Below are 22527 nucleotides of genomic sequence, written 5' to 3' on the forward strand. Positions count from 1 at the left end.
ACTTGGCGCGTTTAGATTAGATGCATTCGCGAGACTCGTTTCTCGATACATGACCGGTAGCACTATTGCCGTTTATCGAATGTATGTAGACGCTAGTACGGTAATTTTAATGATGGTACTCGCTCGCGCGGATATTTTGTGTCTTCACCTACGGTTATGGTGAAGACACTACGTTCAATTGTTGTAAAGGACAGCTTTATTTCAGGTAGTCATTTCCCAAGCAGAATAACAAGTTATCATAATGTTGAAATGATGTAAAAATATTTCAAAATGATCATTAACATTCATTTTTCAATAAAGAATTTCGGTTTAGACACGCTATAGTATGTACATTAAAAAAAATTTATTAAAGTTTAATAAATATTTGTTTCAATAGTAACTAACGAAATATTTATAATACTAAATGTAAATATATATTTATTTGATTTAACTATCCCATATAATATACAGATGTCCAAAGAATGTTTTGAAGAACATTCTGAGAATGTTCTAATGTTACGAGAATACAGGGACATTTCTGAGATAAAGCGTATTGTATGGGATATTTTTTTTATTTTGAGTAAATATTTATTTACTGTAAATAAATATTTTTGTTAGTATCATTGAAACAATTTATTAAAATTCTGCAAATTTTTTTCAGCGTACTTATTCTCGAAAAATATCACATAGGTATGAATTAAATATTATATTATAGAGAAATTTATAATAATATAACATGTACTAGAGTATTTTTATACAAACATTTTCGATATTTTTTGAAAATACAGAATAATGCGTACATTGAGAGAAAGCTATACTAAATTTTAATAAATAATTGTTTGAATAATACTAATATAACATTTACAGAAAAATTAATATTTGCTAAATAAAAAGTAATAGTTAAACATATTAATGATTTTTGTATCAAATAAATATTTGTTTACATTTAGTAAATATTAAACTGGCACTAATCAAACAAATATTTATTAAAATTTAGTACACACATTTTTCTCTCAGTACATTAAAACAGTTGTATATATTCAGATCTTATCTGAATATAAAAAGTGAAAACAATAAAATGGCCAATATATATTTTACCAAATAATGAAGTACAATAATATATTTCACAGTTTAACCCATTTTTATATTTATAATATTAAACGCACATATTTACGTCAATTTGTACAGTGTAACGACTTTAATGTGCACTGAATACGCAACCAAGCGAATTCGCTGCGACTCTTTACGAGTAATAAAAAATCGGAATCTCGTTTCGCAAGAATATTTTGTTATCAATAGAAACAACTCACAGCTATGATAGCCTACGTACAATTTACAGTCCTTGATGCGTGCATAACGAGTACTCGTATTTCGCTCGTTATCTTGTTACGCGAAGATATACGCGATATATTTGTTGCTCACCATTACGCACGGATGACGCAACATCCTGTGCATAAAAGCGTTAAACTTGTTGTAACGAATGATGTCACGAATTCTGATCTGGCCCTCGGGACCTACATCTCTCAATTGCTTCGCAGTTAAATTCCCAAAAAGATTGGAGATGTCTTTGTGCCATAAACCTCGACAAAAAACGTCTGGCTCGTTATGTTGACACCCAGACGTTTTTGCCAGTAGGTAGGCCAGGTGTTGCGAACGTACAATACCTTATTTGAATCGACAGAAAATAGAGAACGAGATCTGCCTTTCGCAGAGGGGTCTTTCTTGAAGGAACGCATTAAAATGAAATAAGAAAACCGGCGACTCTATGGCGTAAGCTTGTTTTGGGCGAGGCTTCGATTAAATCACTTTCGCCATCGTCGATTACGTTTCTAGTAAACACGCAGACTTGGTATAACGGACATCTAATCCGGATCCTGCGATCTTGATTGTCCGATCGAATTCACTTCATGTGATCGTGACTCGTTGTCGCGGTATGCGATGTCGAGTGTGGGTCGAAGTTGGCCGTTGAAAATCGCTTGCACGGTACACAATAAAATTCCGAGTTATCGGTACGCATATACGGATCAATTGTTGATCCTTTACGTATCGTTTGAAATAGAGAGTCTTATATCAGAGTTTGGCTATGAGCGATTATAGAGTCTCTAAATTTAAAAATAATCCTTCGTTGGCTCATATTTGTCGATCGTTTAATATGAGGATTAATACTGTCGCTATTGATTGTAAAATATTGTTACTATAATAACAATTGATCTCGCGCGATTCTAATTTGCCGAAACTGCTCGGTACACTGAGAGAAATAGATGGTTGCAATTATCATAATTTAGCTATAATTTGTAATTATTTTCGGTACCAATTTTAATACTTTTTGGGGATAGAGCTATAAATACATTGTAATTATCCTTTATAGTATTGTAGTATATACGATTACGATACATTCGTATCCTGCACATTTCCAGGGTTGCCACAGAAAATGAATTTTTAAATTCCTTGACTTTTCCAAGTTTTTCAGATGAAAATTTTTCATGATTAATATAAAATATGTAAATTTTAACATTTAGGATGGTAGAAAAGCTAATTTATTTTATTAAAAACAACGAAAAAAATTCAAGTCAGCAAAAAATAAATTACTTTTGGAAAAAATGCAACTATGACGAAAAGAGGGATAAAACACTAAAAGAGGAATAAAATATAAATTTTAATTATTTTATATAAATAAAAGAGCAAATTTCATTGAATTATTTTATTAAAATCATTTAAAGTGCGCAAGTTTTGAACGTATTTGACTATAAACGTCATATAGTATTTAAAAAATTATATATTAATTTCGAAATTTCAGATTTTTTTACATTTGACTGACTTTTCCCGGTTTTCCATCACTAATTTCATTAATTTCAATTTCTTTGATTTTTTTTCCGGTTTTTCTGGTTGTCTGTGGCAACCCCATTTCTCTTTTTAAAAAACTCAAAAGATTAAATAAATAATTATAATATTTATAATACAATCTTTTTTAAATATACAATTTTTTTTAAATACACAACTTCACAAATATTTTCTAAAGATGTTAAAATATACGTAAGAATCTTTTAACAATTTTTGTATATTCATTAAAACGATAAAAAAATAACTCTGGACACGAACGATCCATCATATGTGATGAAGGAACAAAAAATCATTGCATTAAGGATTATATATTGCACTAAAAAATTCTAATTAAATCAATAAAAACGACATTTTGAAAGCGAACAGAATTTTTTGTTATCACAACTAGAAATTCTGTTTATCTTCACTAGAATACTATTCACGTTGTTGGCGCCTTCTGTTGGTTTAATCAAAACATTTTTACAGTGTACTAACATTGCAACGGTAATAACAATAAAATATAACTATAAAAATGCAGCTTTTAACCATAATTATTTTACCATATAATAGCGTCACAAATATAAAACACTTCACTGATTCAGTAAATCTACAGTCGTAATACATGGACAGTTAGTTTTCTATGTTCAAGTAGCAAAGTTTTGACAACTGAATAACATTAACAATTTGTTAAACCACCAAATCTTCTTAGTTATAGATGTGGAATTCGCGCAGTAAGCTATAACTTTGCTTGTACCATGCAATCTATTTTTTCCGTGTTTCTTTTCAGTATATCCTTCAGAATTGCGCTGATATCATATACGTGTCCTTTCTCACGCGCGTACAAGGTGTGTCATGCACTGTAAATCCAAGTGAATAATAATATGGCTTCGTATATGTGTGTGTGTGTGTGTGTGTGTGTGAGAGAGAGAAACATAGTTTTCCATGTAAAAAATGACACCATTATACTACACTTTAAATATGTAAATCCTTTTTTTTGTATGCAATATAATGTATTATTTTTACGTGAAAAACTAAGATCCCTATTCTATAACTCTTTAACGACAGTAAAGATGTCGTTAAATTATCATTAATATGTAGCTTTTTCTGCGTAATGACAATGTACAATATTGTTACCGTTATTAGGAACTGTCATGGAATAAGGATCTTTTGAATACACACATCACACACATATACCTATAATAAAAGACACTTATTGTGCCTACTACACTTAGATTTACAGTGATATCTTTGACGATCCATTTGAAGAGTGCGATTCATGGTTCGAAATAGCAGTTTGAAATTCGCAAATAGTGTAAATGGACATAATCGTCGAAGTCATGTTCGTTATTTAAAATTCATCGCCGATTCACTAGAATAGAGGGGTTTTTCTGACGAAACCAAAGAGCGAATCGCCACGAATTGCGAACAGTCTGGTGCTAGCTTGAGAGATCACACGAAACGTGCTACTAAAAATCAAATGAGAGGCCTTCCTGGGGCGCGATCGATAAGAGCTGCTCTATGCCGCTCTAATTCTTGCTACTGGGTGCTCTTTCGAGACCTCACGGCGATTCCTTGTTTTCCCGCCTTTCCTCGTAAGGAAGTGGACAACCTTTGATGCTCAGATCGGGTACTCGACCCCGCTATTTCTTTTACGAACTAGCTTTCGTTTCGGGGTGACCCCGTCGATCGCATTTCACCGGAAAGTGCGGCGATTGTCGCGCGGAGATCGCCACGTGACCGTGATATCGGTGCTGGTGGAAGTGTTGAAACGAGCATTCGCCAGACGTGAGATCGAAACGAGGTCAATTTTAGCTTCCCGAACTGGATAACAAGGTTAAACGCGAAAACGTCGCTACGCGGAAATTCACCGTGATTTATTGTACTGCGAATAGCGTCTTTCCACGATAAGCCGCACAAGCATTGTACGTCGCACGCGACAGAAGGAAAGCGGCCGCGATCGAGAGCTGGGCGCGACACGAGGCGATTTTTAAAACCGTCACGGTTTGCTAAGAACAAAAACTCTCCCAAAAGAAGGGGAGGAGAGAAAACCCCCGTTCTAAATGAGAGTATGGTGAAAGAAAACAAGAGGTCTGCTTTTTATTCCTGCACTTTAGACTGCACTGAAACTCTTCCTCGCTTTCGCCAAATATCAAACATATATCTGTCTTACTTTAAATTCCAACAGTGTATTAGCTCAGCCACAGAAAACAGACCTAAGATATATCATTGCACATAATGGCAGCAACAGAGTGAGAGCAGCCAATTAAAAGTTGATCACAAATACAACCGTAAAAAATGTCAATTTCTGATTTCTGATTTCCGTCAATTTTCGCTGACAAATTCCGTTGATCTAAAAAATTTTAAATATATAATATAATATGGCTCAAGTAATACAAAATTAAAAGAAATTATGTTGAAAATGAATACGAGCCAAATACAATAAATTCAGAATTAATGATATATATTAACATAAAAGTTACAAGTATTACAAGTAGAATAGCAAAAACAAACGTACCGACACCGATCGGGTTTCATTATCAATGTTAAACATGTAATTAATTAGATATAAACATAATAAAAATTATTAACAATTGACTATAAATACAAACTTATATTTGATGTAATGAAATGATGGCATAAAATTCACCAAATGATATCGATAGAAATATTAAGTCCAAATGGTTCTTTTGATTAAAAAATTTAATTGTTTTTTTATACATACATAGCACCGTTTGTGCGTTTTACAATTTTTTATACACATTGGCGTCTTGGACTCTTAATTCGTCTAACCCTCGATTGACAGCGATTAACAGCTAACTAAGCTAGCAACCATATTGCTTTTTGGTACTTACGATCAATTCCTAATTGATCGCAAAGAGCGCGGTCATTACTGGATGCTTTCCATTTGGTGACACAAGTCGACACAAGTGTCTTTCTATTTTTGCTACTCTATGAATCAAGAAAGATAGAATGTTTGTGTCGACTTGTGTCGCTAAATGGAAAACATCCATTATGGACGAGTGCGCATTCACGGGAGTGATACACCTTATTTTCCACCATGGACGAGGACAAGAGAGAGTCCCGTTTTCCCGGGAAAACTGGGAGCTACCAACGCGCCCCAGATTCTGACGTGTGCGCGTCTCGATGCTAGATCAGCTAGACACGCCAGACGAAAGCCAGCGCGAAAGCGTCCCTCGGACTTGGAACGTTTGCGCGTTCGTAATTCATAGCAATTGCTCGGATATTCCGTCCGTAATTTCGTCCATTTGTCGACGCTTATTAGGTGCGCGACCACTTAACCCCTCCGCCGGCAACTCCAACGTTAATTACGTTCGTTCCTGGATGACCCGCGCCATGGTTGACGGATGCGTCCGCCGTAATTGTGCTCCTCTCGGAAAACGTGACTGGCATCATTGCCACCTTTGGGTAAATTAACGGGAGAAAACAAGGACGAATTCGCTAATTGGATCGCTCGCTATCCGAGTCTTTTAATTCTCTACTATTCTCTATCGTAAATCGATTACACGTATTCGTGCGCTCGGACGAGTTCTAATTTCTACTTCTCGTAGCTATTTCAGACTCCCTAATGATTCTATACTCATTCCCAACTCGGTATGCAGTTCTGATATCGTATTCACTCGGTATCAAGATGTAGATAACATTTAAAGGATTCCGGATCCGTAAGGTCATCCAGGTAACAAACTTACTTTCGAAAAAGAAACATCTAGAGCGACTGGGATTTCTCAAACAAGAAACGACGCTCTTGATAAATAATAAAAGTTTGCTTCCTCTCCATACTACGTCAGCTTAGAGAAAATTAAATGAACCAACTTGATCGTGCTCTGGTAAGATTCGAAAGTGCATAAATATATCTGGTCCATTAAAAACGAATCGACGATAAGAGTAATTAACCAGACAGATAAGTTTCCAGTTGAGCGGATTCATTAATATCCGGTCGTCGCCAATCGAAATGATTTTTTTCAATTATCTCGTACTTTCAATTATATCGAGTACTACGGAACTATCGTATTTTCTCAACGTAGTTCTGTCGATCGAGGAATTTAATAATTAATGATTATAATGATGATTCAAAAATTAATTGTCAGTTTAAATGTTTCCTTATCCTGATATCAGATGTAAAATAAAATGTCATAAGTATAAAAGAGCAAATAAAAACGAATCGTCGAGCGAAAATCAAGCGAAGGTCGTTAAATTTGCAAACGCGCCGTAATAATTCGTTAAAACGCATACAAAAGTATGCATATAGAAAAAAGACTATGTATTCCGTGCTGTATTGTCTGTATACTCTGCACGTGTCGGAAGACACGTGCCCGATGAACGAAAAGTGATTACAAAACTAATTCGTCTGGAGTAATTCGGCGATGGAATGGTACGGAAAACTACTGTTTCTTTATTAACGACTAGAAATTCCTTTTAGAATGCTACGCGCGGTAATCTGATCTAATTGACTGCTTCCCTTTTATAATATTATAAAATGATAATCAAAATTTTTCTTGAAAAATATTTTAAAAATTTATCTGCTTAATTTGCAGTTAAAAAAACGCAAAAGCTCATACAAAGAGTACAAAGCGAAAAGAAAATAGCGAGGAAAAAGGAAGAGAAATATCTTACTTAAAATTTGCAAAGCTCGCTCGATTAAGAATGGATAATAATTCAGAGAAAGCTTTTGATTTCTTGCTAAAATGTCGTCTAAGACTGCAAATTGATGTGATTCAAAGATTTTAATCTTTCCCTAAGAAAATTTCTAATCCCTCACGGCACACATTTATTTGTAAAATTTGATATTTAAAGAAAATCTCACATTAATTATATGGAAAGTTAAGTTCCGGCGAAATTAGTTAGTTTTTACATATAATGTGACGAAAAAAAATATATCTTATACAAGGCTCAATAATGGAGTTATTATATAGTTTTTTTTAATTGATATATCAAAGGTGTGATCACAAGTTTTATACTTTTCAGACACAATTCAAAAACTATTGTTGAATCTTGTGTTAACGAACTTTTATTCACATATTTATAAGCTACATTATATGAGAAAATTAACTCATTTTACTGGAACCCAATTTTCCATATTATTAATGCGGAGTCTATTAATTATGAAGTCTATATTACTTACAGTGTCTATCAATAGTAAATTGAATCTCAGTGAAATGAGTTATTTTCACATTATAATAAATAAGGAGGAAAGAAAGAGAAAAACATAAATGTATACACACATAAATACATAACAATCAGTAAAAGGACTCTGCATTAATTATATGGAAAATTGGCTCCCGATGAAATGAATCAATTTTCATATATAATGTAGCTTATAATGATGAACAAAAGACGTCACAAACACAAGCCTCAATAATGAGTAGTTTTTTAATTATGATGCATCATTATAGATGCTCCATGAGCCTAAGTTTTATGCTTCTTTAACACACTAGTCTTTAACAATAGCTCCAAAACTATTCATTATTGAGTCTTGTGTCAATGACATCTTTTGTTCTCCATATTATATATAAGTCACATTATACGTGAAATCCCCAACTCATTTTACCGTGACCTAATTTTCCATATAATTAGTGCGGAGTTCTACTATATAGATTGTTATCCATCGTATATATATTCTCGTGGTTATATCTTCTTTTTTCTTCTTTACTAAATAAATAAAGCAGAGTGTAATAAATCACACCTAATAATAACAAAGCAATTTGAGGAAAGAAAGAGAACGTTTGTATCTTCTTCTCCGCGAGATCTTCCAGAAACAAAAGGCCTTCGCATTCTTTGGAATTCGACCGAATACTCGAGGTATTGTTAGCACGTAACTTCTGAAAGGTCAGAAGAGACGAGCGAACATGCTCCGCGGAAACGTTGGTAGAATCGATAGTAAAAGGCAACGCGGGTCTCCATAGCGCGGCCTTCTTGATCCATCGTAATTGCGTTAAAAGTCACCGTGTGTTCCATCCATGCGTTATTATAGTTCTGCGAATGACAAGTGAATTAACCCGGCAATGCGACTCGTACTCTCATAAATGTTCGCGCTGCTTTAAATGAAGTTTCGCCCATCCTCTCAAATTTCGAACAAACGCCCAATTGATTTGGAACGCCTAATTGACTTTAAATAAACGAGAACCGATCGAGGCACACATTATTGATAATAACTCGGTACATCCCGCAACGAGCTGAGTCTTGATTAAATTTCTACGCGTGAATCATAAGCGTGGAAACGCGGTTTATCGATAGCGACGGTAATAGAATGCACTTTACACGTAAGAAAATGGCGACGACCAAAGACCGAGAAATACGATTGGATACTGTCGGCATTGCGGATCTGATAAGGCTAATCGCGGCGAACCGAAAAGCCTCGAATAAATCGGTCTCGGGTGCCAGGCTTGCGTAAGACTATAGCGCGATAGATAAAGACATGCATTATTCCGTCGAACGAGTCTCTAGCCTGCGAAAGCCAGGGCGTACTTTCCTCGGACGTTTCAAGATTTCAAGGCTCCGATAGGCCGTGCTAGAAGTATTCGCCATTTTTCACGGGATTAAGAGACCATTCCGATTCGTCCCTCGTAACCAAAAGCCGAGGCGGGTGTGCATAACGTACAGTGCCAAAAAACTGTTGACCGTGCAAAGCCTGCCCAGCTTTCTCCACTTAATCGATCATGCGTCGTAACACGTGGCATGGCTATAGCCCGATATAGTTGTCCCGATTCTATCCAATTCCAGTTCGCGCATAATTTATTAAGGGCTGTGCTTGGGAACGTGAAACATATCCAAGGAAGTGACCGGCGTGCCGACCGGTCGACCGACGAATAGGATCGTTATCGTGGTCGATTTCCATGCCGTCGCTCGCACGTCGGGCGAAATAGAGCAAACCGGAGCACGCGTTACAACAAAACTCAAACCGTGCGTGGCTTTCTAATTCGTTGGTTAATATGAGCGCGATTCAGTTGACAGAACACCCGCGGTACGGCGTATTCGAAATTTTTCGTATTTTTCTCGAGATTTATCACCGTGACTTACAATGTCACGCTGTAGAGCTGAAAAAAAACCTGTCTTAACGCGTGCACGTATTCGTTCTCATAAATTTATTCCACGGGTTTTCAATTGTCCGCTGCGGTGTACTTTTTTTCGTTCCAATTGCTAACTCCCGCTCAGTGCAGCTGGTGCATTTCCGTTCCGGAAGTAAATTCAAAAGGCTGTTATTGCGCTTCCGCATGGCCATGTATTGCGACATCTCGGTATATAATGCCACGTTTATTATGTAGTATTACAATATACATTCGTTTGCGGGAAATGATACAACCTCAACTACAACCTCGAGAAGATAAGATTGTTTTTTTTTAAATTTAATTAAAGCTTCTTAAGTTGTTCTTGTTAATTAAAATCTGAATGAAACGAAAAATGTAAATTATCATTCGTGCATTTTGCGTTTGCAGTTCCACGTGCAATTATATTTCGAAAACGAGTCGTAAATTGGTCGTCAATTATCTCCGTTTATATATCTTTCCGGGGAGAAAAGAATAGTTACATAACATGAATTTAATGATGGAGACAAATAACAGTTGCAAGATGAACAAATGAGTTTTAATTAACATGCTTAATGTTAATGAATGCTTTTGCCTATCTTTACACTGTTCGAAATGTAAACACAAGCTTCCTTTAAATTTTCCAAGTAAATGAAGCTCGTGGTTATGAACGAAATTAAAAGTAATGAATGATTTAACTGAAAATTAAGTTACAGTAGTTACTTAAATGAAATGAACGTGTTAAATTTATGAAATTTAATGTACTTTTAATAAAATTTTAATTTGAAAAATTTTATTAAATTTCATAAATTTTCATGAAAAATATATTAAGTTTATAATGTAATGCAAGAAATTAAATTCAAATTGTGTAACTTAAAAAGTTACTTTAAAAGTTAATAAAATTTAAGAACATTTCTAACAGTGTAACTGATCGATTAAGACTTATCCGATCGAGAGAAATTATTACGAAAATGCGGGGAAGAATTAAGAGGAAAGAAAAGAAGTAGGTATATTGCGTTGAAAACCTTCGGGACGAAGGTAGAAATTAATGATGATAGGAATTAATGAAGATTATAGACCTGTTCTTTTTAACTGAACTTCTTGCACAGTTAATGTTAATGAACGCGTTTGCTTATCTTTAGATTCAGACTCATCTCGATTAAGAAAAATCATAAAAACGCGAGGGAGGAGAGGAGAAAGGAAGTAGGCGTAGAGCATTGCGCTGAAAACCGTCGGGAAATCTGACGAAGGTAGGAATTAATGAAGATCATAGATCTGTTCTTTTTAGCTCAACTTCTTATACAGTTAATGTTAATGAATGCTTTTGGCTACCTTTAGATCAAGATTCATCTCGATTAAGAAAAATCATTACGAAAACGCGGGGGAGGAAAGAAGAAAGGAAGTAGGCGTAGGACATCGCGCTAAAAACCATCGGGAAATCTGACGAAGGTGGGAATTAATGAAATTCCGAAGAAGTAATAATGCCTCGTACGCGCGTTCTTCGAGAGCCAGACAAAAATGGGTCAAGCGCGAGAAAATCCGAGCAGGATGCGCGTTCACCGCGATCGTATCCGGAACGACGTTATGACAATTTTCAGTGGCGCTTTACGGCCGACCACGTCACATCGACATCCGCCGTTTTATTTTGTCGAAATTACGACTTCCCAAGGAGATGGGCGACGAGCTGCAATAGAACGACGAATTTTACGAGGTGTAACTCAATATAACTGAGAGACTTTCACCCAATGAATTCTGAATAAAACACGTCGCTTCAAATTTCATTGTCTATTTCAATAAATGTATTTTTGCGAGGAAAATAGCAAAGTTTCTCTCTTTCTCTTGGCTCGACAAGGTTAACATAAACGACATATGGATGATGCGTCAATCGCAGATTCCTGGCGTAATTTTGGCGTTATACACACATCGTCCTCTTTCTCGGCGTGATCGTGTATAACGTTGCTATTCTCGGAGAAAACCGAATCGGCGAAAACTCCTCGTACGCCGTTTCTATGACGACAAAATGGATATGTTCGATCGGCCAATGTGACGAAGAGAGAATCCTTAATCTTTCTATCGCAAAGCGTGGTGGATCTCTCTGAAAGATTCTTCTGGGTTACTATGTCTATGATAAATGATTCGGTAAACAAAAATCATTTATCCAGAACCCAGGATATTGTCGTTTCTTATAAATCTAATGGCATTTTGTTGCATGTCTCCCATAGTATTTAAAACTAGAAGCTATAGAACGATAAATAGTTGCATTACAGACTTTCCATAATTAGTTTCAATTTCATATATGTTGCTTTCGTATAGGTACATTATCGGTCGAATTTTGCACAGGAGGGAAGTCAGCTGGTGGAAAATTAATTCCCTCCATCGTATTACCGAGAAATCACAGTCGATCGTTCCGAAGTGTGCAAGAATTCGTTAATTAAGATTTAAATCATGTTTTAAAGTAGCGCGAGTATCTTTCAATCAAATATTTCAGTATCAATAGTCACGAATGAATTGTTATTGAAAAAATAACGCATACTCGAGATTTCTTACAGAATGTCCCGATTTTTAAATCGATTTCATTTAAAAAAAGTTTCGATCAACTCTAAGATCAACTTTAATACAGAGTGTTTGATAACAAGATTTCGTAAAGTTACGTCATTTGCAATATTAAACCGAAAAGATCTGACGTTGTTTACATGATAATACATGATCACGTTGCAAATTATTTCGTGACCTGTGTACTAATTTCCGTTAGTACTACTCAAGTTTGTATAATATATGTAATTTAGAAACAAAATTCCAAGTACCACATTTATAATAGACAATAAATATACAAGATATCACGATACTTGAAAAAAAGTGTCGTACCGCGTTAATTAGTTTTAATAGAACTCTAGGCTGTAAAATCATTTTAAACAGAGTTCTGATTTTTTCGATTTTAGTTTTTTAGCATAACAAATGCGGAGTTCTTTTTATTTTTTATAAGGAACTGTAGAACTACTAAAAGAAAAAATAAATCCTATTAGAATCACTATTTTTTTTTATATCAATAGAATATGGCGCTAACTTTACAAATCCACATCAATTTGGATTGTAAAGTTAGCACATCGTTCTATTAATATAAAAAGAAATAATGACAATCCCAGTAGCACTTTTCATAGTTTTACGGTTTCTTATCAAAATAAAAAAAAATTCTGTATTTTTTATACTAAAAAATCAAAACTGAGAATATGGCGTGCTAACTTCGCGAATCTAACACTTTCCTTCTAAAGTACAAAAAAAAAGAAAAAGACAAATATTTTCACTTTTGGCTACAGTTATAGTATTACACTTTTATTTCTCTATACCTTTTGTTCCATTCGGAATTCCCCTTCGTTCTGTTTAACTGTACCTGTTTAACCTAGAAAGTAACCTAGTTAAGAGTGTCACTGTTACAAATTTTAATTTTTTAAAATGTTGAAACTTATAATACTCGATGAATGTATCGTATTTTATATACTTGTAAATACAGTTAGAATTGTTATCTGTGGTTCACGTTATTCGACATCAAAACGTACATTAGTCCACCCTTCCAGTTTTCTCCATAAAATGCATATACATAGATAGTAATACGTAAAGTTATCTCGGTATTTATGCATTACATGCGCCGTTAGAGCTGGGAAAATTGTCGAAAGTTTCACGAAAATTCTGATCCATTAGTAGTGAGAGATATTCTCTCGCTAGAGATATTTCGAAAATAAATACGCAAACGGTTATAAAATTGATCAAGTAATAATACAAAAAAATCGTAAAAGAGTATATCGAGATTTTGACGAGTGTTTTAGAAAGAATAATGTGGCGAATAAGCGTAACCATTCACCGTTGGCGTGCTTACAAAGAAAGCGCAAACGCCGTGCAACGTGTAATTATATGCATATTTGTTCGTTCGCAATTTTGACGGCATGCAAAGGTTTCCGCTCCAACTTGGTCACGCGATTGGAAACCAACCCGCGGAATATTCTAACATCAAAGAACATCCGTGCGTCCTCCAAATTGCCGCAACGTCGTTCGGTAGTTCGAACCAAATTTTAGCCATCTGAAATTCCCTGAGTGACGGAACGGAGAAGACCTTGTCGAAAATGTATAATAGACGACGAGAAAGATGAACGAGACGGTTGTTGGGGCTGCGAACAATAATTTCAAACTCGCAATAGAAAATGGGAACAGTTGACACAACTGCGTGCGTCGACTTCTCGAAGGGTACGAGTAAAAACAAAGAGAAGGATGAGCCGGAGGAACGCACGACAGGCTGCTTCATCATCGTGCTGGGAAATCAAAACACGAAGGACAAGGCGGTGGAAAAACAGGGAGCTCCGTGGCTCGCGTGCATAACGCGCGACATGAATTAAACATACGCTGTTCACGATCCGGACGACGGAGGTTGAGGCGAATGCCGAGAAGCGTCGCGTTGGAAGGGAGATGAGGGGAGGAATGAAAAGACGACTCGGTGAAATTGAAGTCGGACGAGGGAAAAGACGGAAGCGAGAATGGCAAAGAAAGAGGTGTACGCGTTGAAGACTTTCAACCGTTGCTGAGTTGTAAGGTAAGGCACGGTGTCCTAAGACACATTCAACGATATAGACCCATTGGAAAATAGATACTTTAATTAAACTAAATATGTTACGCTAGATGCGCAAACCGTAGACTTATATCACCATCTCCGATCGAAACCATCGATGTTCTTGGTTCGATTTCCATTATGCGCTCCGAGTAAAGTTCGCAACTCGTCGTGAAGCGTCCTATCGACCTCAATATTAGTTATTCGCAGTGCCCATCCCTAACCGGGGGCCTGCCCAATGACTGGAAGAACAATAGCTGGAGTTTACGAGGGCCGGTCTGAAACTTGGCTCCAGCATCGAACAGTACATGGAACTCAAAACTCACCCCCGTGAACGAGCGCGTCCGCGACGACCTCGGGTCCTCACCCGCTATCCAGCCACCACTCTCGCGTGCTCGTTCACCTTCGGCTATCTCCGCTGACGATCGGTCGCGCGCAACCCTCTCCGACAAGGTGGATAGGATGACCGGGGAAAGCGACCAGCGGAGAGGGTGCGGTCGAGAATGTGGGAAACGACGAGGCGAGCGGTTACGAGAACGGATGGTCCGCGGTTTTACTAGCGATGAGAAACGACAGAAATTCCGCAGACAGAGAGAGGAAAAAAAGGGAGAAAAGCACGAATTTTTGGTTCCTCTTCCTCATCCCTTTCTCGCCCTTTCTGGGTTCGCTTATATATGTATATATATATATATATATATATATATATATATATATATATATATATATATATATATATATACGTAATATACAAATGTGCGTTTGTACACAGAGAACTCCCTCAACCGTGACTTTCCCAACGCACCTCAGGCGAGAGGGAGCGCGCGAGTAGAAGACAACCACAGCCAGATACGCGTACACACATCCTTTCACACATGCGTATACATAGATACAAACGTATATATACGTACTCCCACGTATATATACGTACATCATCGACGGAGGGGTCTGGTGCACCATCAACAACGGGTTCCCCGACCGTTCCCCTCCATACGGAGGGGATCCTTCTCACTCGACCCTTTGGCTGTCCTCTCGCGCTCCTCTCTTTCGCGCGCATGTTTTCCGCGTGCTGGCCCCTCTGACCCACTCGTTGCCGCTCTACTCTCTCGCGCAAACGCTTTGTGCTCGCATTCTCCCTACCATCCTGACGTTCTATCCTCTTTTAGCTCGTACAGGTTTCTATCTCTCCTTCCTGCATCTCCTACCCTCGCAGAAATATGCTCGACGTAGCAGCAACGGCGGCGGCGGTGGAGGTGGTGATCGTGGTGGTGGTGGTGGTGATGGTGATGGTGGTGGTGACGACGACGACGACGACGACGACGACGACGACGACAACGGTGGCGGAGGTGGAGGTGGAGGTGGAGGTGGCGGCGGCAGCGGCGGCGGTGTTGCTGGTGTGTGCGCGCGCGGTGCTGCCTTAACGGCGTATCGGTGCGGACGGTGGCTTTAGACTCGAAGCTGCGGAAGAAGGGCCGCGAGTTCGGCCGTGCTCCGATGGCCTGATACGTACTGCGAGACGCATTCATGAAGCTCCACTGCCCTGACTCGTCGAGTGAGTAGTAGAGTTTGTGACATTTCATTGCTCGGTGCTGGTTCGAGGTGATGGTTCGAAGGCAGCGTCGAACCAGCGGGATGACGCGACGGTAGGATAGGGGAGGGAAATACTCGCCGTGTCGTACCCCGTCGTGCACTCTCTTTTCTCCCTGGCAGTCGCTCTCCCTTCCTCTCGTAATGCGATCATCCGCGAGAGTGGCCTCTTCGCGGAAACGCCGTAGTGAATTGTCTGCTCGACGACGACGGTGACCGCACGATGACGACGACGACAACCAAGACGAAGACGAGGACGAGGACGATAACAATGGCAATGGCAAGCGAGTCCACGTCCTCGAAAACGGACGACCGTCAGTGGCGCGATACCACCAGGAACGTCGTGCTGCGATCGTCTCTCCTTCGTGGCGGCCGTTAAATCGGCGTGGGTCGATCGAGAGCCGGGGAGAGTAGGGAGAGGAGGAGGCGATTTTTAGCCGGCGGAGGGAACGGCGGGAAAGAGAGAGAGAGAGAGAGAGAGAGAGAGAGAGAGAGAGAGAGAGAGAGAACGCGCGTTTCCTCCTCGAGGAAACGGGCCGATTAACAGTTGGCCCGAGGGACGCGAAACGATCGAGTCGGTTTCTTCGGTGCAGTTGCGAGCCTCGGCCTCGGCCGAGGCGCAATAAATATCGACCACGGGAGTGGAGGCTTAGCGATGCGAAAAGTGGACCATTCGATCGGGCCACGTCATATCTCCTAGCACCCGGCATCGTCGTCGAAAAGGCGCGAGATGCATTACGATCGTGACATGTGCACGTTCCCGGGGGGATGATTCGTGCGCTTCCAATTATCAGCGCGCGAAACCCCCCGGGGGTCAGGTTTGCGCCCAGACCATCTCTCGTAGTAGGTTCTTCGTGATTTAGACAGAACGTTAAATTGGTGCGATGAGGCTGACGTCGGTTCTCGGAATCACGTCGAAAAAATGCTGGGGCGGGGATTGAAGAAACGTTGGTATAAGGGTGCGACTATAGCAGCGGCAACGCTACAAAATATAGCATTTCGAAATGTCGGTATATATAGGGGAAATGTATAATATCAATTCTCTATAGTTCCTGTCATATTGAACTATGACCAACGGTACGGTTTATCTATAGTAGTGCTAGAAGTATCAGTAGTAACGTGGATCTCACATTTCGATCTCACATATGCATATTGATGAACGTTTCGGAATTGCTGATACATGGTAGTACGATGATGCATTTATGGCAGTGCCAACGCAGTGATAGTGTAAGGTGATAGTGCTCATGCGACGCATTGCACTTTTCGGATGTCCTACCGCACTGTTAACGCAGTATTAATATATTAAGGTACGTGTCTACATCAGTAACCTTTCACCATAATTATTTCTAGCTAAAAATATACATGTATCTATCTCAAAAAATATCAACGATAATTATCTACTACAATTAGCAAATCGTAAACATTCCAACTTTTTTTTAGAGACACGTTAAAATGTTCCCAAGTACGTGGAAAATTTCGACAATATGGAAATTGTGTGTGAGCGATTTATCACGTTTCATCAGCTTTTCATTGTCCATTATGCCTTATTTGCATGCTGAATATATAGCTCGTTCGTATCGTTTCGTATTTCTAGAAATCTAATAATCTGACAGACTGTGTCAAGGCAAATTTGGCCGATTGACATCGTAATGTAATAAATGACAATTAAACCAGTAAATATCCCGAAAATGTTGATCAATTTTTTTTTCACTGTGCAAGCACGCCTTAACTTGTTAGTATCGACACGATAACATGGATGGAGCGATGATAATTCGGATTTACGTTATCATATAATATCGATGAGTCTGTTTTGGGAATTCACCTGTTTGCTGCGTGACTTTTCAAGAGCTGATGATTCATATTTGATTAAGCACACAATTCGTTATTAAGGGACTACTAATCGAATCTCATTTTTGCTTGTGTTTCTGCGTTTAAAGGTTATAACACACAAAATAACTAAGACGTAAGCAGTAAGTAAGTCAACGCTTTGGATTTTGCACGAAAAGAACAATTTTCGTGAAGCATCTAAAAATTTAGCTAAATATGGATCTGAAAATAATTTTGTTGAATCATCAAAATACATACATTTGATGTCCAAACTGAAGTTGCTAGACTGTCAAAATTTTTCAACATTGTTCATCATGCTTGTTATTTTGATCCGACAAAATTATTTTTAGATCCGTATGTAGCTAAATTTTCCAAATATTCTAACAAACTTTTTTTTTTTCGTATACTGTTTACGTCATTGTCTTAGGTTCTCTACTGTGATTGACTAATTCGCTACTGTTTATGTTTTACTGCTTTATGTATGCCATGAGCTTAAAGACTTATTCATCTCGTAATTTATCTCAGAATTAAATTCGAAATAATTGAAGAGAAGTTATAACTCAGGAGTTGTAAATGTAACGTCACGACTGTTTACAATTTGAACTCATATATGCGGTGTGAATAATTTTTATGCATTTCTGTGAAATGAGAATTAGACGAGAAAGCTGTAACACAGAGGATTAAAATGATTAGGTCTTCACGGTTAGTCAAGGTTGTATCTCCTTGCTTACTGGATATCACGAGCAACTCCCAAGGGTATTTCACGCAAAGATCCACAGATCTGCTGTATCATGACTTTATTCGCAGAATCGAAAAAATGACATTCTCTATTCTCTATTAATTTGGAATTAATGGTTATTGGACCCACTCACTTATAAGTCTCTTTATCAAAAGTGTCAAACAATTAAATTTTCTTTATGTTACATCTGCAAATTTGGATTATTCTTATAAAAATATATTTACAATCGTCTATTCTTTCTTATATAATTATGTCGTTTTGGTTTCTTGAAAGTGATTAGGGTGCTTTTTAATTAACACAAGTTACATCTTACAGATATAAAGTCAGTAACTATGTTACAGATTTTGACATCAGCTCCGGAGGATTAAGAATGAAAATGTACAATAATAAGATATTTCAGACCGCGTTATATGAATAAATCGAATACTTAAATTTATAGTGTCAAATTTAACCTAATGTTGAATCACTGCTCTTACTAAAAATATATCGATATTTTATACTAAAACGATAATTAAATTTGACACTATATAGTGACACTGTATAGTGTCAAATTTAATTATCGTTTTAGTATAAAATAACGTAATATAATTGAAAATAGGAGCAGTGACGACTCACCTTAAGTTAAATTTGATACTATAGATTTAACAGTATAAGTAAAGAAAGGACGCTAATAGATTAAAGATAATATTTTTAAATGTAAATTTTATCTTTCAGTTATAAACTACGCGCTGCTTACTGTCAGATTTAAAACGCAATCATAAACTGAAGCTAAATAATATCACAATTAAATTCAACATCGATTTGATAATAATGCTACTAACGTCTTAAAAACTTGTAAAGAACTTATTGCGAGAAATATTACCTCAACTAGGATTAGAATCTCTCGACTATCCGGAAGAAGTGTCTTTTCCCATTTAATCAATGAAGCATGTAGTGATATTTACTATTATTATTCAACCACTGAAGCATGTAGTAATATTTATTATTATTATTCAATCATTGAAGCATGTAGTAATATTTATTATTATTATTATTATATATTATTAACAAATCTCTCAACGATTAATATTATTAAGCACTAATTTAGCCTCGATCGTATTGGACCTTTCTTTACTCATTTGAAAATGTATAATTCTGTTGCAAATTTAATTGTAAGATCAATTACAAGATGATTTTTCATAAGTTGATTAACTTGTAGTCAGTCTTAATCTGATATTTTATTCAATGAGGTATGACGATGTCATGAATGAAGTCCATTGAGTAAAACATCAGGTTAAATTTATATAACCACAAATTAACTAGATAAACCTAAGTATCTTTAAACATCGAAATTAGAAACGCAATTAGAAACAAAGTTGACAGCCATCCCTTAATAACGGACCGCCCACTTAATCAGTTCTTGAAAAGTCACGTAACCGAAACAGAATACGACGATACGATTTAAAATACATATTGCGCGATCGTGAAACTGCAGTTTCACAATTCTATGATCGACTCAAGCAACTCGATTGCTGCTTTTACCGGCATAGAGTTGCGCGGTATGAAAATTCAATTAAAATTTCCATCTATCGCATCCATTGTTCCGCAAGGCGCGAGATTGGACGCTTTTGACTGATTGTAAGTCCTGATTTTGCCATTTTATTTACCGACATGGCATCGCATGGCGACCCAGGAGACGTGGACTAAAATTGCGTCGTCTCCACGGAACCGTTCGTTCAATCAATTTAGGGGTTATTTCAGGAGAGTAACACTCACCCCCAGGTTCGTTACTTGGGAAAAGTGACCGATTATATCGCGTCTGCAGGAAACAAAGGACACAAACTGTATTTTTTTATTCGTTTTGTTCGTCATGCCGCTCTGTCGCTTGCAACATACAATGCGTGCTTCAGAATTATATATACACAATAAACTAAATGGTTTTGAAAAAAACAATTCGACAATTCGCCAACGCGACTTCTCTCGAAGTTGTACTATACTAAACTATGAAATAGCAATCGAAGCATCTAAGAATTCAAGGAAAATTTAAGTAGTCCAGAATTCGAGAAATCCGGAAGAGCCGACAATTTTATTCCTTTTCTCACAATTGAAAAGGGTTAATGCCGCGCACGCTTTCTTCGTGTTTTCTGAATGTCCCGCGTCTGAATAGGAAACAAGGAAATTCGTTATCGGCCGCACAAAGCTTCTCGGGGAAATGAGTCCCGTCGAGAGAGAATTTCGCGAGAGTTAATCCCATAGAAAGGCGAGCTTAGTGTCGCTTCCCTCGGAATTTTATGACGGCCTTCTTCCAAGACGGTGCCTTCTCTTACTGATATTACTTATTCGAGCTTTTCTTAGAATTGATCCGAAGCGCTATGTTTCCTGATTTTCCCTCACACACTTTCCACGACGTGTCGCGAAGGGTACGATAATCCGTATAAAACCTGAGAGCGACATTATTATATTTATCATCTCGCAGATGTGGCGATTGTGGAAATACGGAACAATGGATATGCAACGGATATATATCACGATTAAAAATATAGAATGGAAGTGGATATTCCCCCTTTTCATTTACTACCAGAATCTGTCACACATTGTTCTCTTGTTTATTTAAAGCCAACTCTACGCATGATATACGTATGACAACATTGGCCAATGTGATATCGTATATGGACGTTATATGGTCAATTTACATCGTACATTGCCAGCATTGGTATTCGCCAACATTTATGATGGTGATGTTTGTGAAAAAAATATTTTAAAAAATGCTCGATGTACGTTAGCTCGATTTAAGTAATTGGATACATTTGGCAAAGCAAATTGGCGCTACATAGAGCGCTATTTAATTATTTAAAGTGATTTTGCCAAGAAACATCGACATTCGATAATATATTGTATTTCCAAAAGTATGTAGCAAATGTTAAATGTGTTTACTAATAAACATTATATTTTTTACACACATAGAAACCTGTGTCGGCTCTTATAGGCTTTTCTTTTTATACATTTGATTGTACATCACTCGAGCCTTTACACTTCTTACACGTTAAATACGTCTTTGAAAAAAAAAAACACGCACGCACCCATATACTTACACATTCTGACATTAAAACTCTCATTTTGCAAAATTATGTTTTTTGTGGAATAAAACAATTAATTTATAAACTATTGATATCAAAACAATTTCATGAGATACTCACTCCCTTACATGCGTTGTCCGGTAGAGTCATTTTTCTGATAGAGCAACTAATAAACTTATTGGATTTCATATTTTGGTATCAGTTATCAGTGACTCAATAACGAAGTTACGCCATGAATTTGAAGGGAAGCGCAACGCAAAAATTAATATAAATGCAGATAAAATAAACCCCGAATCAAAGTAACGACGGGATAAAATTTCAGATTCGGACACGAGCAGCCGCTTATATCTTAATGACGCGTTACACGGATTAATTACGGACAAAATGAGAAAATGGGAGTACTGTAATCCCAGCCGGTAGCCGAGAGTTAACGATTACGCGACGAGGGACACTGTCACCTCCCCACGCGTGCTTAATTGATTTCCTGTAGTGAGTGAAAACTCGCCTGTAATTGAGCAAGACATTAATAACTCTGCGCACTGAATAATTCGTAGAAGCGTACATTCCCAAAGTCTCAGGACATGCCGGAGGACTTATCGATTTCAGATTAGCACGTAAATTGGCAGGCGAAGAGAGGGTGCAAGCTCGGCGAGGATTGTGCAGGGGAGGAATGTGCTTTCGCCCACGTATCTGCTTGCCCTCAGGTCATTTGGGGATTCATTTTGATATTCTGGCTATTCCCCTCTTTTCTATATCGAGCGCTTACTCCAATCGGAATTCTGTCTTCTCGTTTTATTCCATTCTTCTATCCCTTACTCTATCTCGAATTATACTTTTCTAAAAGCGTTTTCAAATTTCTCGCTCGCGACTTTCTCTCGAGTATTGTCG

The 22527-nt window shown here is 37.5% G+C and overlaps 2 protein-coding genes and 1 long non-coding RNA gene across 5 annotated transcripts in view; 2 read left to right on the top strand and 1 right to left on the bottom strand.

Moving 5' to 3' along the window:
- Positions 1–22527, bottom strand: part of MICAL-like (protein) — an 80213-nt gene that overhangs the window by 38776 nt on the left and 18910 nt on the right. The window lies entirely within an intron of this gene.
- On the top strand, positions 10–13132 carry LOC147908160 (uncharacterized). Its single transcript, XR_015546643.1, has 2 exons — positions 10–11089; positions 11178–13132. It is a non-coding gene; the product is annotated as an uncharacterized LOC147908160 (long non-coding RNA).
- Positions 15797–22527, top strand: part of LOC105144269 (uncharacterized) — a 31370-nt gene continuing 24639 nt past the window's right edge. For 2 of the 3 annotated variants that reach the window (XM_087411130.1, XM_087411131.1), the window contains exon 1: positions 15797–15982. The gene's annotated coding sequence lies outside the window, so the exon portion shown is untranslated. The remainder of the gene's footprint in view (positions 15983–22527) is intronic. The other variant, XM_087411132.1, reaches the window with a different exon arrangement.

This window comes from Acromyrmex echinatior, chromosome 11, assembly GCF_024713525.1.
Source record: "Acromyrmex echinatior isolate Ae372 chromosome 11, ASM2471352v2, whole genome shotgun sequence".
Taxonomy (NCBI): domain Eukaryota; kingdom Metazoa; phylum Arthropoda; class Insecta; order Hymenoptera; family Formicidae; genus Acromyrmex; species Acromyrmex echinatior.